At 53.7% G+C, this 14,121-nt stretch overlaps 42 non-coding genes across 42 annotated transcripts; 21 read left to right on the top strand and 21 right to left on the bottom strand.

The window, feature by feature from the left end:
* Positions 1 to 360: 360 nt before the first annotated feature.
* Positions 361 to 432, bottom strand: TRNAE-UUC (transfer RNA glutamic acid (anticodon UUC)). The gene has a single exon. It is a non-coding gene; the product is annotated as a tRNA-Glu (tRNA).
* A 134-nt stretch (positions 433 to 566) lies between these two features.
* Positions 567 to 639, top strand: TRNAM-CAU (transfer RNA methionine (anticodon CAU)). Its single transcript has one exon. It is a non-coding gene; the product is annotated as a tRNA-Met (tRNA).
* A 395-nt stretch (positions 640 to 1,034) lies between these two features.
* Positions 1,035 to 1,106, bottom strand: TRNAE-UUC (transfer RNA glutamic acid (anticodon UUC)). Its single transcript has one exon. It is a non-coding gene; the product is annotated as a tRNA-Glu (tRNA).
* Positions 1,107 to 1,239: 133 nt separating this feature from the next.
* TRNAM-CAU (transfer RNA methionine (anticodon CAU)) lies at positions 1,240 to 1,312 on the top strand. Its single transcript has one exon. It is a non-coding gene; the product is annotated as a tRNA-Met (tRNA).
* Positions 1,313 to 1,707: 395 nt separating this feature from the next.
* TRNAE-UUC (transfer RNA glutamic acid (anticodon UUC)) lies at positions 1,708 to 1,779 on the bottom strand. The gene has a single exon. It is a non-coding gene; the product is annotated as a tRNA-Glu (tRNA).
* A 133-nt stretch (positions 1,780 to 1,912) lies between these two features.
* TRNAM-CAU (transfer RNA methionine (anticodon CAU)) lies at positions 1,913 to 1,985 on the top strand. Its single transcript has one exon. It is a non-coding gene; the product is annotated as a tRNA-Met (tRNA).
* Positions 1,986 to 2,380: 395 nt separating this feature from the next.
* On the bottom strand, positions 2,381 to 2,452 carry TRNAE-UUC (transfer RNA glutamic acid (anticodon UUC)). The gene has a single exon. It is a non-coding gene; the product is annotated as a tRNA-Glu (tRNA).
* Positions 2,453 to 2,585: 133 nt separating this feature from the next.
* Positions 2,586 to 2,658, top strand: TRNAM-CAU (transfer RNA methionine (anticodon CAU)). Its single transcript has one exon. It is a non-coding gene; the product is annotated as a tRNA-Met (tRNA).
* A 395-nt stretch (positions 2,659 to 3,053) lies between these two features.
* On the bottom strand, positions 3,054 to 3,125 carry TRNAE-UUC (transfer RNA glutamic acid (anticodon UUC)). The gene has a single exon. It is a non-coding gene; the product is annotated as a tRNA-Glu (tRNA).
* Positions 3,126 to 3,258: 133 nt separating this feature from the next.
* On the top strand, positions 3,259 to 3,331 carry TRNAM-CAU (transfer RNA methionine (anticodon CAU)). The gene has a single exon. It is a non-coding gene; the product is annotated as a tRNA-Met (tRNA).
* Positions 3,332 to 3,726: 395 nt separating this feature from the next.
* Positions 3,727 to 3,798, bottom strand: TRNAE-UUC (transfer RNA glutamic acid (anticodon UUC)). Its single transcript has one exon. It is a non-coding gene; the product is annotated as a tRNA-Glu (tRNA).
* A 133-nt stretch (positions 3,799 to 3,931) lies between these two features.
* On the top strand, positions 3,932 to 4,004 carry TRNAM-CAU (transfer RNA methionine (anticodon CAU)). Its single transcript has one exon. It is a non-coding gene; the product is annotated as a tRNA-Met (tRNA).
* A 395-nt stretch (positions 4,005 to 4,399) lies between these two features.
* TRNAE-UUC (transfer RNA glutamic acid (anticodon UUC)) lies at positions 4,400 to 4,471 on the bottom strand. The gene has a single exon. It is a non-coding gene; the product is annotated as a tRNA-Glu (tRNA).
* Positions 4,472 to 4,603: 132 nt separating this feature from the next.
* Positions 4,604 to 4,677, top strand: TRNAM-CAU (transfer RNA methionine (anticodon CAU)). The gene has a single exon. It is a non-coding gene; the product is annotated as a tRNA-Met (tRNA).
* A 394-nt stretch (positions 4,678 to 5,071) lies between these two features.
* Positions 5,072 to 5,143, bottom strand: TRNAE-UUC (transfer RNA glutamic acid (anticodon UUC)). Its single transcript has one exon. It is a non-coding gene; the product is annotated as a tRNA-Glu (tRNA).
* Positions 5,144 to 5,276: 133 nt separating this feature from the next.
* On the top strand, positions 5,277 to 5,349 carry TRNAM-CAU (transfer RNA methionine (anticodon CAU)). The gene has a single exon. It is a non-coding gene; the product is annotated as a tRNA-Met (tRNA).
* Positions 5,350 to 5,744: 395 nt separating this feature from the next.
* Positions 5,745 to 5,816, bottom strand: TRNAE-UUC (transfer RNA glutamic acid (anticodon UUC)). Its single transcript has one exon. It is a non-coding gene; the product is annotated as a tRNA-Glu (tRNA).
* A 134-nt stretch (positions 5,817 to 5,950) lies between these two features.
* TRNAM-CAU (transfer RNA methionine (anticodon CAU)) lies at positions 5,951 to 6,023 on the top strand. Its single transcript has one exon. It is a non-coding gene; the product is annotated as a tRNA-Met (tRNA).
* A 395-nt stretch (positions 6,024 to 6,418) lies between these two features.
* On the bottom strand, positions 6,419 to 6,490 carry TRNAE-UUC (transfer RNA glutamic acid (anticodon UUC)). The gene has a single exon. It is a non-coding gene; the product is annotated as a tRNA-Glu (tRNA).
* A 134-nt stretch (positions 6,491 to 6,624) lies between these two features.
* On the top strand, positions 6,625 to 6,697 carry TRNAM-CAU (transfer RNA methionine (anticodon CAU)). Its single transcript has one exon. It is a non-coding gene; the product is annotated as a tRNA-Met (tRNA).
* A 395-nt stretch (positions 6,698 to 7,092) lies between these two features.
* TRNAE-UUC (transfer RNA glutamic acid (anticodon UUC)) lies at positions 7,093 to 7,164 on the bottom strand. Its single transcript has one exon. It is a non-coding gene; the product is annotated as a tRNA-Glu (tRNA).
* A 133-nt stretch (positions 7,165 to 7,297) lies between these two features.
* Positions 7,298 to 7,370, top strand: TRNAM-CAU (transfer RNA methionine (anticodon CAU)). Its single transcript has one exon. It is a non-coding gene; the product is annotated as a tRNA-Met (tRNA).
* A 395-nt stretch (positions 7,371 to 7,765) lies between these two features.
* Positions 7,766 to 7,837, bottom strand: TRNAE-UUC (transfer RNA glutamic acid (anticodon UUC)). Its single transcript has one exon. It is a non-coding gene; the product is annotated as a tRNA-Glu (tRNA).
* A 133-nt stretch (positions 7,838 to 7,970) lies between these two features.
* On the top strand, positions 7,971 to 8,043 carry TRNAM-CAU (transfer RNA methionine (anticodon CAU)). The gene has a single exon. It is a non-coding gene; the product is annotated as a tRNA-Met (tRNA).
* A 395-nt stretch (positions 8,044 to 8,438) lies between these two features.
* TRNAE-UUC (transfer RNA glutamic acid (anticodon UUC)) lies at positions 8,439 to 8,510 on the bottom strand. The gene has a single exon. It is a non-coding gene; the product is annotated as a tRNA-Glu (tRNA).
* Positions 8,511 to 8,643: 133 nt separating this feature from the next.
* Positions 8,644 to 8,716, top strand: TRNAM-CAU (transfer RNA methionine (anticodon CAU)). The gene has a single exon. It is a non-coding gene; the product is annotated as a tRNA-Met (tRNA).
* A 395-nt stretch (positions 8,717 to 9,111) lies between these two features.
* On the bottom strand, positions 9,112 to 9,183 carry TRNAE-UUC (transfer RNA glutamic acid (anticodon UUC)). The gene has a single exon. It is a non-coding gene; the product is annotated as a tRNA-Glu (tRNA).
* A 133-nt stretch (positions 9,184 to 9,316) lies between these two features.
* Positions 9,317 to 9,389, top strand: TRNAM-CAU (transfer RNA methionine (anticodon CAU)). The gene has a single exon. It is a non-coding gene; the product is annotated as a tRNA-Met (tRNA).
* A 395-nt stretch (positions 9,390 to 9,784) lies between these two features.
* On the bottom strand, positions 9,785 to 9,856 carry TRNAE-UUC (transfer RNA glutamic acid (anticodon UUC)). Its single transcript has one exon. It is a non-coding gene; the product is annotated as a tRNA-Glu (tRNA).
* A 133-nt stretch (positions 9,857 to 9,989) lies between these two features.
* Positions 9,990 to 10,062, top strand: TRNAM-CAU (transfer RNA methionine (anticodon CAU)). Its single transcript has one exon. It is a non-coding gene; the product is annotated as a tRNA-Met (tRNA).
* A 395-nt stretch (positions 10,063 to 10,457) lies between these two features.
* On the bottom strand, positions 10,458 to 10,529 carry TRNAE-UUC (transfer RNA glutamic acid (anticodon UUC)). The gene has a single exon. It is a non-coding gene; the product is annotated as a tRNA-Glu (tRNA).
* A 133-nt stretch (positions 10,530 to 10,662) lies between these two features.
* TRNAM-CAU (transfer RNA methionine (anticodon CAU)) lies at positions 10,663 to 10,735 on the top strand. Its single transcript has one exon. It is a non-coding gene; the product is annotated as a tRNA-Met (tRNA).
* A 395-nt stretch (positions 10,736 to 11,130) lies between these two features.
* TRNAE-UUC (transfer RNA glutamic acid (anticodon UUC)) lies at positions 11,131 to 11,202 on the bottom strand. The gene has a single exon. It is a non-coding gene; the product is annotated as a tRNA-Glu (tRNA).
* A 133-nt stretch (positions 11,203 to 11,335) lies between these two features.
* TRNAM-CAU (transfer RNA methionine (anticodon CAU)) lies at positions 11,336 to 11,408 on the top strand. Its single transcript has one exon. It is a non-coding gene; the product is annotated as a tRNA-Met (tRNA).
* A 395-nt stretch (positions 11,409 to 11,803) lies between these two features.
* On the bottom strand, positions 11,804 to 11,875 carry TRNAE-UUC (transfer RNA glutamic acid (anticodon UUC)). The gene has a single exon. It is a non-coding gene; the product is annotated as a tRNA-Glu (tRNA).
* Positions 11,876 to 12,008: 133 nt separating this feature from the next.
* On the top strand, positions 12,009 to 12,081 carry TRNAM-CAU (transfer RNA methionine (anticodon CAU)). Its single transcript has one exon. It is a non-coding gene; the product is annotated as a tRNA-Met (tRNA).
* A 395-nt stretch (positions 12,082 to 12,476) lies between these two features.
* On the bottom strand, positions 12,477 to 12,548 carry TRNAE-UUC (transfer RNA glutamic acid (anticodon UUC)). Its single transcript has one exon. It is a non-coding gene; the product is annotated as a tRNA-Glu (tRNA).
* Positions 12,549 to 12,681: 133 nt separating this feature from the next.
* Positions 12,682 to 12,754, top strand: TRNAM-CAU (transfer RNA methionine (anticodon CAU)). The gene has a single exon. It is a non-coding gene; the product is annotated as a tRNA-Met (tRNA).
* A 395-nt stretch (positions 12,755 to 13,149) lies between these two features.
* TRNAE-UUC (transfer RNA glutamic acid (anticodon UUC)) lies at positions 13,150 to 13,221 on the bottom strand. Its single transcript has one exon. It is a non-coding gene; the product is annotated as a tRNA-Glu (tRNA).
* Positions 13,222 to 13,354: 133 nt separating this feature from the next.
* On the top strand, positions 13,355 to 13,427 carry TRNAM-CAU (transfer RNA methionine (anticodon CAU)). Its single transcript has one exon. It is a non-coding gene; the product is annotated as a tRNA-Met (tRNA).
* Positions 13,428 to 13,822: 395 nt separating this feature from the next.
* Positions 13,823 to 13,894, bottom strand: TRNAE-UUC (transfer RNA glutamic acid (anticodon UUC)). Its single transcript has one exon. It is a non-coding gene; the product is annotated as a tRNA-Glu (tRNA).
* A 133-nt stretch (positions 13,895 to 14,027) lies between these two features.
* TRNAM-CAU (transfer RNA methionine (anticodon CAU)) lies at positions 14,028 to 14,100 on the top strand. The gene has a single exon. It is a non-coding gene; the product is annotated as a tRNA-Met (tRNA).
* The last annotated feature ends 21 nt before the right edge of the window (positions 14,101 to 14,121 follow it).

Here is a 14,121-nt window from a genome sequence, read left to right as displayed (position 1 = left end):
AAGTCCACCCTATAAGCGTACAAGCCTATCGCGGAGACTTTTGATCACTTTCCCACCCACTGAGATACCACTGAGAGTAGAGTCTGGACATCAGCGCTATCAGCAGCAGAGTTGCAAAAGGGGCTTGGAGCAACTGAAAATCTGACTTTGGACATTGCCTTTCTTGTCACCCGCCGAGAACTTTTGTAGATGGGGCGAAGAGAAAACAGCCAGTATTACAGAGGGAGGACCTTTTTCTGGCCAACAGCCGTTCTTCCCCTGCACTAATAGGCCCCCAAGGAGAAGGCTTTTGTTGGGCTCCGGTACGCTCACCTGGGAAGCTTGATTCTGATGAGCGCACCTTAGCCAAAAGGCAGGATGTTCCCATACCGGGAGTCGAACCCGGGCCGCCTGGGTGAAAACCAGGAATCCTGACCGCTAGACCATATGGGAGGCGTTCGGTAAGAGCTGAATGCATCTGGGGGAAAAAGGAGCTCGAGAGCCAGAGGGGGGGCATCAGCTCTGTCTAGACAGCAAACCATGAGCCAACTTACCTGGCGCGTGTGCGGCACAGTGGCAAAAGCACTGCCTCGTTAGCGCAGTAGGTAGCGCGTCAGTCTCATAATCTGAAGGTCGTGAGTTCAATCCTCACACGGGGCACTGTCCTCATGCTTGGACAGCCTTTTGGTTAGGGCAAGTCCACCCTATAAGCGTACAAGCCTATCGCGGAGACTTTTGATCACTTTCCCACCCACTGAGATACCACTGAGAGTAGAGTCTGGACATCAGCGCTATCAGCAGCAGAGTTGCAAAAGGGGCTTGGAGCAACTGAAAATCTGACTTTGGACATTGCCTTTCTTGTCACCCGCCGAGAACTTTTGTAGATGGGGCGAAGAGAAAACAGCCAGTATTACAGAGGGAGGACCTTTTTCTGGCCAACAGCCGTTCTTCCCCTGCACTAATAGGCCCCCAAGGAGAAGGCTTTTGTTGGGCTCCGGTACGCTCACCTGGGAAGCTTGATTCTGATGAGCGCACCTTAGCCAAAAGGCAGGACGTTCCCATACCGGGAGTCAAACCCGGGCCGCCTGGGTGAAAACCAGGAATCCTGACCGCTAGACCATATGGGAGGCGTTCGGTAAGAGCTGAATGCATCTGGGGGAAAAAGGAGCTCGAGAGCCAGAGGGGGGCATCAGCTCTGTCTAGACAGCAAACCATGAGCCAACTTACCTGGCGCGTGTGCGGCACAGTGGCAAAAGCACTGCCTCGTTAGCGCAGTAGGTAACGCGTCAGTCTCATAATCTGAAGGTCGTGAGTTCAATCCTCACATGGGGCACTGTCCTCATGCTTGGACAGCCTTTTGGTTAGGGCAAGTCCACCCTATAAGCGTACAAGCCTATCGCGGAGACTTTTGATCACTTTCCCACCCACTGAGATACCACTGAGAGTAGAGTCTGGACATCAGCGCTATCAGCAGCAGAGTTGCAAAAGGGGCTTGGAGCAACTGAAAATCTGACTTTGGACATTGCCTTTCTTGTCACCCGCCGAGAACTTTTGTAGATGGGGCGAAGAGAAAACAGCCAGTATTACAGAGGGAGGACCTTTTTCTGGCCAACAGCCGTTCTTCCCCTGCACTATTAGGCCCCCAAGGAGAAGGCTTTTGTTGGGCTCCGGTACGCTCACCTGGGATGCTTGATTCTGATGAGCGCACCTTAGCCAAAAGGCAGGACGTTCCCATACCGGGAGTCGAACCCGGGCCGCCTGGGTGAAAACCAGGAATCCTGACCGCTAGACCATATGGGAGGCGTTCGGTAAGAGCTGAATGCATCTGGGGGAAAAAGGAGCTCGAGAGCCAGAGGGGGGCATCAGCTCTGTCTAGACAGCAAACCATGAGCCAACTTACCTGGCGCGTGTGCGGCACAGTGGCAAAAGCACTGCCTCGTTAGCGCAGTAGGTAGCGCGTCAGTCTCATAATCTGAAGGTCGTGAGTTCAATCCTCACACGGGGCACTGTCCTCATGCTTGGACAGCCTTTTGGTTAGGGCAAGTCCACCCTATAAGCGTACAAGCCTATCGCGGAGACTTTTGATCACTTTCCCACCCACTGAGATACCACTGAGAGTAGAGTCTGGACATCAGCGCTATCAGCAGCAGAGTTGCAAAAGGGGCTTGGAGCAACTGAAAATCTGACTTTGGACATTGCCTTTCTTGTCACCCGCCGAGAACTTTTGTAGATGGGGCGAAGAGAAAACAGCCAGTATTACAGAGGGAGGACCTTTTTCTGGCCAACAGCCGTTCTTCCCCTGCACTAATAGGCCCCCAAGGAGAAGGCTTTTGTTGGGCTCCGGTACGCTTACCTGGGAAGCTTGATTCTGATGAGCGCACCTTAGCCAAAAGGCAGGACGTTCCCATACCGGGAGTCGAACCCGGGCCGCCTGGGTGAAAACCAGGAATCCTGACCGCTAGACCATATGGGAGGCGTTCGGTAAGAGCTGAATGCATCTGGGGGAAAAAGGAGCTCGAGAGCCAGAGGGAGGCATCAGCTCTGTCTAGACAGCAAACCATGAGCCAACTTACCTGGCGCGTGTGCGGCACCGTGGCAAAAGCACTGCCTCGTTAGCGCAGTAGGTAGCGCGTCAGTCTCATAATCTGAAGGTCGTGAGTTCAATCCTCACACGGGGCACTGTCCTCATGCTTGGACAGCCTTTTGGTTAGGGCAAGTCCACCCTATAAGCGTACAAGCCTATCGCGGAGACTTTTGATCACTTTCCCACCCACTGAGATACCACTGAGAGTAGAGTCTGGACATCAGCGCTATCAGCAGCAGAGTTGCAAAAGGGGCTTGGAGCAACTGAAAATCTGACTTTGGACATTGCCTTTCTTGTCACCCGCTGAGAACTTTTGTAGATGGGGCGAAGATAAAACAGCCAGTATTACAGAGGGAGGACCTTTTTCTGGCCAACAGCCGTTCTTCCCCTGCACTAATAGGCCCTCAAGGAGAAGGCTTTTGTTGGGCTCCGGTACGCTCACCTGGGAAGCTTGATTCTGATGAGCGCACCTTAGCCAAAAGGCAGGACGTTCCCATACCGGGAGTCGAACCCGGGCCGCCTGGGTGAAAACCAGGAATCCTGACCGCTAGACCATATGGGAGGCGTTCGGTAAGAGCTGAATGCATCTGGGGGAAAAAGGAGCTCGAGAGCCAGAGGGGGGCATCAGCTCTGTCTAGACAGCAAACCATGAGCCAACTTACCTGGCGTGTGTGCGGCACAGTGGCAAAAGCACTGCCTCGTTAGCGCAGTAGGTAGCGCGTCAGTCTCATAATCTGAAGGTCGTGAGTTCAATCCTCACACGGGGCACTGTCCTCATGCTTGGACAGCCTTTTGGTTAGGGCAAGTCCACCCTATAAGCGTACAAGCCTATCGCGGAGACTTTTGATCACTTTCCCACCCACTGAGATACCACTGAGAGTAGAGTCTGGACATCAGCGCTATCAGCAGCAGAGTTGCAAAAGGGGCTTGGAGCAACTGAAAATCTGACTTTGGACATTGCCTTTCTTGTCACCCGCCGAGAACTTTTGTAGATGGGGCGAAGAGAAAACAGCCAGTATTACAGAGGGAGGACCTTTTTCTGGCCAACAGCCGTTCTTCCCCTGCACTAATAGGCCCCCAAGGAGAAGGCTTTTGTTGGGCTCCGGTACGCTCACCTGGGAAGCTTGATTCTGATGAGCGCACCTTAGCCAAAAGGCAGGACGTTCCCATACCGGGAGTCGAACCCGGGCCGCCTGGGTGAAAACCAGGAATCCTGACCGCTAGACCATATGGGAGGCGTTCGGTAAGAGCTGAATGCATCTGGGGGAAAAAGGAGCTCGAGAGCCAGAGGGGGGCATCAGCTCTGTCTAGACAGCAAACCATGAGCCAACTTACCTGGCGCGTGTGCGGCACAGTGGCAAAAGCACTGCCTCGTTAGCGCAGTAGGTAGCGCGTCAGTCTCATAATCTGAAGGTCGTGAGTTCAATCCTCACACGGGGCACTGTCCTCATGCTTGGACAGCCTTTTGGTTAGGGCAAGTCCACCCTATAAGCGTACAAGCCTATCGCGGAGACTTTTGATCACTTTCCCACCCACTGAGATACCACTGAGAGTAGAGTCTGGACATCAGCGCTATCAGCAGCAGAGTTGCAAAAGGGGCTTGGAGCAACTGAAAATCTGACTTTGGACATTGCCTTTCTTGTCACCCGCCGAGAACTTTTGTAGATGGGGCGAAGAGAAAACAGCCAGTATTACAGAGGGAGGACCTTTTTCTGGCCAACAGCCGTTCTTCCCCTGCACTAATGGGCCCCCAAGGAGAAGGCTTTTGTTGGGCTCCGGTACGCTCACCTGGGAAGCTTGATTCTGATGAGCGCACCTTAGCCAAAAGGCAGGACGTTCCCATACCGGGAGTCGAACTCGGGCCGCCTGAGTGAAAACCAGGAATCCTGACCGCTAGACCATATGGGAGGCGTTCGGTAAGAGCTGAATGCATCTGGGGGAAAAAGGAGCTCGAGAGCCAGAGGGGGGCATCAGCTCTGTCTAGACAGCAAACCATGAGCCAACTTACCTGGCGCGTGTGCGGCACAGTGGCAAAAGCACTGCCTCGTTAGCGTAGTAGGTAGCGCGTCAGTCTCATACTCTGAAGGTCGTGAGTTCAATCCTCACACGGGCACTGTCCTCATGCTTGGACAGCCTTTTGGTTAGGGCAAGTCCACCCTATAAGCGTACAAGCCTATCGCGGAGACTTTTGATCACTTTCCCACCCACTGAGATACCACTGAGAGTAGAGTCTGGACATCAGCGCTATCAGCAGCAGAGTTGCAAAAGGGGCTTGGAGCAACTGAAAATCTGACTTTGGACATTGCCTTTCTTGTCACCCGCCGAGAACTTTTGTAGATGGGGCGAAAAGAAAACAGCCAGTATTACAGAGGGAGGACCTTTTTCTGGCCAACAGCCGTTCTTCCCCTGCACTAATAGGCCCCCAAGGAGAAGGCTTTTGTTGGGCTCCGGTACGCTCACCTGGGAAGCTTGATTCTGATGAGCGCACCTTAGCCAAAAGGCAGGACGTTCCCATACCGGGAGTTGAAACCAGGCCGCCTGGGTGAAAACCAGGAATCCTGACCGCTAGACCATATGGGAGGCGTTTGGTAAGAGCTGAATGCTTCTGGGGGAAAAAGGAGCTCGAGAGCCAGAGGGGGGCATCAGCTCTGTCTAGACAGCAAACCATGAGCCAACTTACCTGGCGCGTGTGCGGCACCGTGGCAAAAGCACTGCCTCGTTAGCGCAGTAGGTAGCGCGTCAGTCTCATAATCTGAAGGTTGTGAGTTCAATCCTCACACGGAGCACTGTCCTCATGCTTGGACAGCCTTTTGGTTAGGGCAAGTCCACCCTATAAGCGTACAAGCCTATCGCGGAGACTTTTGATCACTTTCCCACCCACTGAGATACCACTGAGAGTAGAGTCTGGACATCAGCGCTATCAGCAGCAGAGTTGCAAAAGGGGCTTGGAGCAACTGAAAATCTGACTTTGGACATTGCCTTTCTTGTCACCCGCCGAGAACTTTTGTAGATGGGGCGAAGAGAAATCAGCCAGTATTACAGAGGGAGGACCTTTTTCTGGCCAACAGCCGTTCTTCCCCTGCACTAATAGGCCCCCAAGGAGAAGGCTTTTGTTGGGCTCCGGTACGCTCACCTGGGAAGCTTGATTCTGATGAGCGCACCTTAGCCAAAAGGCAGGATGTTCCCATACCGGGAGTCGAACCCGGGCCGCCTGGGTGAAAACCAGGAATCCTGACCGCTAGACCATATGGGAGGCGTTCGGTAAGAGCTGAATGCATCTGGGGGAAAAAGGAGCTCGAGAGCCAGAGGGGGGGCATCAGCTCTGTCTAGACAGCAAACCATGAGCCAACTTACCTGGCGCGTGTGCGGCACAGTGGCAAAAGCACTGCCTCGTTAGCGCAGTAGGTAGCGCGTCAGTCTCATAATCTGAAGGTCGTGAGTTCAATCCTCACACGGGGCACTGTCCTCATGCTTGGACAGCCTTTTGGTTAGGGCAAGTCCACCCTATAAGCGTACAAGCCTATCGCGGAGACTTTTGATCACTTTCCCACCCACTGAGATACCACTGAGAGTAGAGTCTGGACATCAGCGCTATCAGCAGCAGAGTTGCAAAAGGGGCTTGGAGCAACTGAAAATCTGACTTTGGACATTGCCTTTCTTGTCACCCGCCGAGAACTTTTGTAGATGGGGCGAAGAGAAATCAGCCAGTATTACAGAGGGAGGACCTTTTTCTGGCCAACAGCCGTTCTTCCCCTGCACTAATAGGCCCCCAAGGAGAAGGCTTTTGTTGGGCTCCGGTACGCTCACCTGGGAAGCTTGATTCTGATGAGCGCACCTTAGCCAAAAGGCAGGATGTTCCCATACCGGGAGTCGAACCCGGGCCGCCTGGGTGAAAACCAGGAATCCTGACCGCTAGACCATATGGGAGGCGTTCGGTAAGAGCTGAATGCATCTGGGGGAAAAAGGAGCTCGAGAGCCAGAGGGGGGGCATCAGCTCTGTCTAGACAGCAAACCATGAGCCAACTTACCTGGCGCGTGTGCGGCACAGTGGCAAAAGCACTGCCTCGTTAGCGCAGTAGGTAGCGCGTCAGTCTCATAATCTGAAGGTCGTGAGTTCAATCCTCACACGGGGCACTGTCCTCATGCTTGGACAGCCTTTTGGTTAGGGCAAGTCCACCCTATAAGCGTACAAGCCTATCGCGGAGACTTTTGATCACTTTCCCACCCACTGAGATACCACTGAGAGTAGAGTCTGGACATCAGCGCTATCAGCAGCAGAGTTGCAAAAGGGGCTTGGAGCAACTGAAAATCTGACTTTGGACATTGCCTTTCTTGTCACCCGCCGAGAACTTTTGTAGATGGGGCGAAGAGAAAACAGCCAGTATTACAGAGGGAGGACCTTTTTCTGGCCAACAGCCGTTCTTCCCCTGCACTAATAGGCCCCCAAGGAGAAGGCTTTTGTTGGGCTCCGGTACGCTCACCTGGGAAGCTTGATTCTGATGAGCGCACCTTAGCCAAAAGGCAGGACGTTCCCATACCGGGAGTCAAACCCGGGCCGCCTGGGTGAAAACCAGGAATCCTGACCGCTAGACCATATGGGAGGCGTTCGGTAAGAGCTGAATGCATCTGGGGGAAAAAGGAGCTCGAGAGCCAGAGGGGGGCATCAGCTCTGTCTAGACAGCAAACCATGAGCCAACTTACCTGGCGCGTGTGCGGCACAGTGGCAAAAGCACTGCCTCGTTAGCGCAGTAGGTAACGCGTCAGTCTCATAATCTGAAGGTCGTGAGTTCAATCCTCACATGGGGCACTGTCCTCATGCTTGGACAGCCTTTTGGTTAGGGCAAGTCCACCCTATAAGCGTACAAGCCTATCGCGGAGACTTTTGATCACTTTCCCACCCACTGAGATACCACTGAGAGTAGAGTCTGGACATCAGCGCTATCAGCAGCAGAGTTGCAAAAGGGGCTTGGAGCAACTGAAAATCTGACTTTGGACATTGCCTTTCTTGTCACCCGCCGAGAACTTTTGTAGATGGGGCGAAGAGAAAACAGCCAGTATTACAGAGGGAGGACCTTTTTCTGGCCAACAGCCGTTCTTCCCCTGCACTATTAGGCCCCCAAGGAGAAGGCTTTTGTTGGGCTCCGGTACGCTCACCTGGGATGCTTGATTCTGATGAGCGCACCTTAGCCAAAAGGCAGGACGTTCCCATACCGGGAGTCGAACCCGGGCCGCCTGGGTGAAAACCAGGAATCCTGACCGCTAGACCATATGGGAGGCGTTCGGTAAGAGCTGAATGCATCTGGGGGAAAAAGGAGCTCGAGAGCCAGAGGGGGGCATCAGCTCTGTCTAGACAGCAAACCATGAGCCAACTTACCTGGCGCGTGTGCGGCACAGTGGCAAAAGCACTGCCTCGTTAGCGCAGTAGGTAGCGCGTCAGTCTCATAATCTGAAGGTCGTGAGTTCAATCCTCACACGGGGCACTGTCCTCATGCTTGGACAGCCTTTTGGTTAGGGCAAGTCCACCCTATAAGCATACAAGCCTATCGCGGAGACTTTTGATCACTTTCCCACCCACTGAGATACCACTGAGAGTAGAGTCTGGACATCAGCGCTATCAGCAGCAGAGTTGCAAAAGGGGCTTGGAGCAACTGAAAATCTGACTTTGGACATTGCCTTTCTTGTCACCCGCCGAGAACTTTTGTAGATGGGGCGAAGAGAAAACAGCCAGTATTACAGAGGGAGGACCTTTTTCTGGCCAACAGCCGTTCTTCCCCTGCACTAATAGGCCCCCAAGGAGAAGGCTTTTGTTGGGCTCCGGTACGCTTACCTGGGAAGCTTGATTCTGATGAGCGCACCTTAGCCAAAAGGCAGGACGTTCCCATACCGGGAGTCGAACCCGGGCCGCCTGGGTGAAAACCAGGAATCCTGACCGCTAGACCATATGGGAGGCGTTCGGTAAGAGCTGAATGCATCTGGGGGAAAAAGGAGCTCGAGAGCCAGAGGGAGGCATCAGCTCTGTCTAGACAGCAAACCATGAGCCAACTTACCTGGCGCGTGTGCGGCACCGTGGCAAAAGCACTGCCTCGTTAGCGCAGTAGGTAGCGCGTCAGTCTCATAATCTGAAGGTCGTGAGTTCAATCCTCACACGGGGCACTGTCCTCATGCTTGGACAGCCTTTTGGTTAGGGCAAGTCCACCCTATAAGCGTACAAGCCTATCGCGGAGACTTTTGATCACTTTCCCACCCACTGAGATACCACTGAGAGTAGAGTCTGGACATCAGCGCTATCAGCAGCAGAGTTGCAAAAGGGGCTTGGAGCAACTGAAAATCTGACTTTGGACATTGCCTTTCTTGTCACCCGCTGAGAACTTTTGTAGATGGGGCGAAGAGAAAACAGCCAGTATTACAGAGGGAGGACCTTTTTCTGGCCAACAGCCGTTCTTCCCCTGCACTAATAGGCCCTCAAGGAGAAGGCTTTTGTTGGGCTCCGGTACGCTCACCTGGGAAGCTTGATTCTGATGAGCGCACCTTAGCCAAAAGGCAGGACGTTCCCATACCGGGAGTCGAACCCGGGCCGCCTGGGTGAAAACCAGGAATCCTGACCGCTAGACCATATGGGAGGCGTTCGGTAAGAGCTGAATGCATCTGGGGGAAAAAGGAGCTCGAGAGCCAGAGGGGGGCATCAGCTCTGTCTAGACAGCAAACCATGAGCCAACTTACCTGGCGTGTGTGCGGCACAGTGGCAAAAGCACTGCCTCGTTAGCGCAGTAGGTAGCGCGTCAGTCTCATAATCTGAAGGTCGTGAGTTCAATCCTCACACGGGGCACTGTCCTCATGCTTGGACAGCCTTTTGGTTAGGGCAAGTCCACCCTATAAGCGTACAAGCCTATCGCGGAGACTTTTGATCACTTTCCCACCCACTGAGATACCACTGAGAGTAGAGTCTGGACATCAGCGCTATCAGCAGCAGAGTTGCAAAAGGGGCTTGGAGCAACTGAAAATCTGACTTTGGACATTGCCTTTCTTGTCACCCGCCGAGAACTTTTGTAGATGGGGCGAAGAGAAAACAGCCAGTATTACAGAGGGAGGACCTTTTTCTGGCCAACAGCCGTTCTTCCCCTGCACTAATAGGCCCCCAAGGAGAAGGCTTTTGTTGGGCTCCGGTACGCTCACCTGGGAAGCTTGATTCTGATGAGCGCACCTTAGCCAAAAGGCAGGACGTTCCCATACCGGGAGTCGAACCCGGGCCGCCTGGGTGAAAACCAGGAATCCTGACCGCTAGACCATATGGGAGGCGTTCGGTAAGAGCTGAATGCATCTGGGGGAAAAAGGAGCTCGAGAGCCAGAGGGGGGCATCAGCTCTGTCTAGACAGCAAACCATGAGCCAACTTACCTGGCGCGTGTGCGGCACAGTGGCAAAAGCACTGCCTCGTTAGCGCAGTAGGTAGCGCGTCAGTCTCATAATCTGAAGGTCGTGAGTTCAATCCTCACACGGGGCACTGTCCTCATGCTTGGACAGCCTTTTGGTTAGGGCAAGTCCACCCTATAAGCGTACAAGCCTATCGCGGAGACTTTTGATCACTTTCCCACCCACTGAGATACCACTGAGAGTAGAGTCTGGACATCAGCGCTATCAGCAGCAGAGTTGCAAAAGGGGCTTGGAGCAACTGAAAATCTGACTTTGGACATTGCCTTTCTTGTCACCCGCCGAGAACTTTTGTAGATGGGGCGAAGAGAAAACAGCCAGTATTACAGAGGGAGGACCTTTTTCTGGCCAACAGCCGTTCTTCCCCTGCACTAATAGGCCCCCAAGGAGAAGGCTTTTGTTGGGCTCCGGTACGCTCACCTGGGAAGCTTGATTCTGATGAGCGCACCTTAGCCAAAAGGCAGGACGTTCCCATACCGGGAGTCGAAACCAGGCCGCCTGGGTGAAAACCAGGAATCCTGACCGCTAGACCATATGGGAGGCGTTCGGTAAGAGCTGAATGCATCTGGGGGAAAAAGGAGCTCGAGAGCCAGAGGGGGGCATCAGCTCTGTCTAGACAGCAAACCATGAGCCAACTTACCTGGCGCGTGTGCGGCACCGTGGCAAAAGCACTGCCTCGTTAGCGCAGTAGGTAGCGCGTCAGTCTCATAATCTGAAGGTCGTGAGTTCAATCCTCACATGGGGCACTGTCCTCATGCTTGGACAGCCTTTTGGTTAGGGCAAGTCCACCCTATAAGCGTACAAGCCTATCGCGGAGACTTTTGATCACTTTCCCACCCACTGAGATACCACTGAGAGTAGAGTCTGGACATCAGCGCTATCAGCAGCAGAGTTGCAAAAGGGGCTTGGAGCAACTGAAAATCTGACTTTGGACATTGCCTTTCTTGTCACCCGCTGAGAACTTTTGTAGATGGGGCGAAGAGAAAACAGCCAGTATTACAGAGGGAGGACCTTTTTCTGGCCAACAGCCGTTCTTCCCCTGCACTAATAGGCCCCCAAGGAGAAGGCTTTTGTTGGGCTCTGGTACGCTCACCTGGGAAGCTTGATTCTGATGAGCGCACCTTAGCCAAAAGGCAGGACGTTCCCATACCGGGAGTCGAACCCGGGCCGCCTGGGTGAAAACCAGGAATCCTGACCGCTAGACCATATGGGAGGCGTTCGGCAAGAGCTGAATGCATCTGGGGGAAAAAGAAGCTCGAGAGCCAGAGGGGGGCATCAGCTCTGTCTAGACAGCAAACCATGAGCCAACTTACCTGGTGCGTGTGCGGCACAGTGGCAAAAGCACTGCCTCGTTAGCGCAGTAGGTAGCGCGTCAGTCTCATAATCTGAAGGTTGTGAGTTCAATCCTCACACGGGGCACTGTCCTCATGCTTAGACAGCCATTTGGTTAGGGCAAGTCCACCCTATAAGTGTACAAGCCTATCGCGGAGACTTTTGATCACTTTCCCACCCACTGAGATACCACTGAGAGTAGAGTCTGGACATCAGCGCTATCAGCAGCAGAGTTGCAAAAGGGGCTTGGAGCAACTGAAAATCTGACTTTGGACATTGCCTTTCTTGTCACCCGCCGAGAACTTTTGTAGATGGGGCGAAGAGAAAACAGCCAGTATTACAGAGGGAGGACCTTTTTCTGGCCAACAGCCGTTCTTCCCCTGCACTAATAGGCCCCCAAGGAGAAGGCTTTTGTTGGGCTCCGGTACGCTCACCTGGGAAGCTTGATTCTGATGAGCGCACCTTAGCCAAAAGGCAGGACGTTCCCATACCGGGAGTCAAACCCGGGCCGCCTGGGTGAAAACCAGGAATCCTGACCGCTAGACCATATGGGAGGCGTTCGGTAAGAGCTGAATGCATCTGGGGGGAAAAGGAGCTCGAGAGCCAGAGGGGGGCATCAGCTCTGTCTAGACAGCAAACCATGAGCCAACTTACCTGGCGCGTGTGCGGCACAGTGGCAAAAGCACTGCCTCGTTAGCGCAGTAGGTAGCGCGTCAGTCTCATAATCTGAAGGTCGTGAGTTCAATCCTCACATGGGGCACTGTCCTCATGCTTGGACAGCCTTTTGGTTAGGGCAAGTCCACCCTATAAGCGTACAAGCCTATCGCGGAGACTTTTGATCACTTTCCCACCCACTGAGATACCACTGAGAGTAGAGTCTGGACATCAGCGCTATCAGCAGCAGAGTTGCAAAAGGGGCTTGGAGCAACTGAAAATCTGACTTTGGACATTGCCTTTCTTGTCACCCGCCGAGAACTTTTGTAGATGGGGCGAAGAGAAAACAGCCAGTATTACAGAGGGAGGACCTTTTTCTGGCCAACAGCCGTTCTTCCCCTGCACTAATAGGCCCCCAAGGAGAAGGCTTTTGTTGGGCTCCGGTACGCTCACCTGGGAAGCTTGATTCTGATGAGCGCACCTTAGCCAAAAGGCAGGACGTTCCCATACCGGGAGTCGAACCCGGGCCGCCTGGGTGAAAACCAGGAATCCTGACCGCTAGACCATATGGGAGGCGTTCGGTAAGAGCTTAATGCATCTGGGGGGAAAAGGAGCTCGAGAGCCAGAGGGGGGCATCAGCTCTGTCTAGACAGCAAACCATGAGCCAACTTACCTGGCGCGTGTGCGGCACAGTGGCAAAAGCACTGCCTCGTTAGCGCAGTAGGTAGCGTGTCAGTCTCATAATCTGAAGGTCGTGAGTTCAATCCTCACATGGGGCACTGTCCTCATGCTTGGACAGCCTTTTGGTTAGGGCAAGTCCACCCTATAAGCGTACAAGCCTATCGCGGAGACTTTTGATCACTTTCCCACCCACTGAGATACCACTGAGAGTAGAGTCTGGACATCAGCGCTATCAGCAGCAGAGTTGCAAAAGGGGCTTGGAGCAACTGAAAATCTGACTTTGGACATTGCCTTTCTTGTCACCCGCCGAGAACTTTTGTAGATGGGGCGAAGAGAAAACAGCCAGTATTACAGAGGGAGGACCTTTTTCTGGCCAACAGCCGTTCTTCCCCTGCACTAATAGGCCCCCAAGGAGAAGGCTTTTGTTGGGCTCCGGTACGCTCACCTGGGAAGCTTGATTCTGATGAGCGCACCTTAGCCAAAAGGCAGGACGTTCCCATACCGGGAGTCGAACCCGGGCCGCCTGGGTGAAAACCAGGAATCCTGACCGCTAGACCATATGGGAGGCGTTCGGTAAGAGCTGAATGCATCTGGGGGAAAAAGGAGCTCGAGAGCCAGAGGGGGGCATCAGCTCTGTCTAGACAGCAAACCATGAGCCAACTTACCTGGCGCGTGTGCGGCACAGTGGCAAAAGCACTGCCTCGTTAGTGCAGTAGGTAGCGCGTCAGTCTCATAATCTGAAGGTCGTGAGTTCAATCCTCACACGGGGCACTGTCCTCATGCTTGGACAGCCTTTTGGTTAGGGCAAGTCCACCCTATAAGCGTACAAGCCTATCGCGGAGACTTTTGATCACTTTCCCACCCACTGAGATACCACTGAGAGTAGAGTCTGGACATCAGCGCTATCAGCAGCAGAGTTGCAAAAGGGGCTTGGAGCAACTGAAAATCTGACTTTGGACATTGCCTTTCTTGTCACCCGCCGAGAACTTTTGTAGATGGGGCGAAGAGAAAACAGCCAGTATTACAGAGGGAGGACCTTTTTCTGGCCAACAGCCGTTCTTCCCCTGCACTAATAGGCCCCCAAGGAGAAGGCTTTTGTTGGGCTCCGGTACGCTCACCTGGGAAGCTTGATTCTGATGAGCGCACCTTAGCCAAAAGGCAGGACGTTCCCATACCGGGAGTCGAACCCGGGCCACCTGGGTGAAAACCAGGAATCCTGACCGCTAGACCATATGGGAGGCGTTCGGTAAGAGCTGAATGCATCTGGGGGAAAAAGGAGCTCGAGAGCCAGAGGGGGGCATCAGCTCTGTCTAGACAGCAAACCATGAGCCAACTTACCTGGCGCGTGTGCGGCACAGTGGCAAAAGCACTGCCTCGTTAGCGCAGTAGGTAGTGCGTCAGTCTCATAATCTGAAGGTCGTGAGTTCAATCCTCACATGGGGCACTGTCCTCATGCTTGGACAGC

This window comes from Hyperolius riggenbachi, chromosome 3, assembly GCF_040937935.1.
Source record: "Hyperolius riggenbachi isolate aHypRig1 chromosome 3, aHypRig1.pri, whole genome shotgun sequence".
In the NCBI taxonomy this organism is placed as follows: domain Eukaryota; kingdom Metazoa; phylum Chordata; class Amphibia; order Anura; family Hyperoliidae; genus Hyperolius; species Hyperolius riggenbachi.
The sequence above is the reverse complement of the archived record's forward strand: the minus strand, read 5'-3'. Positions and strand labels throughout refer to the sequence as shown.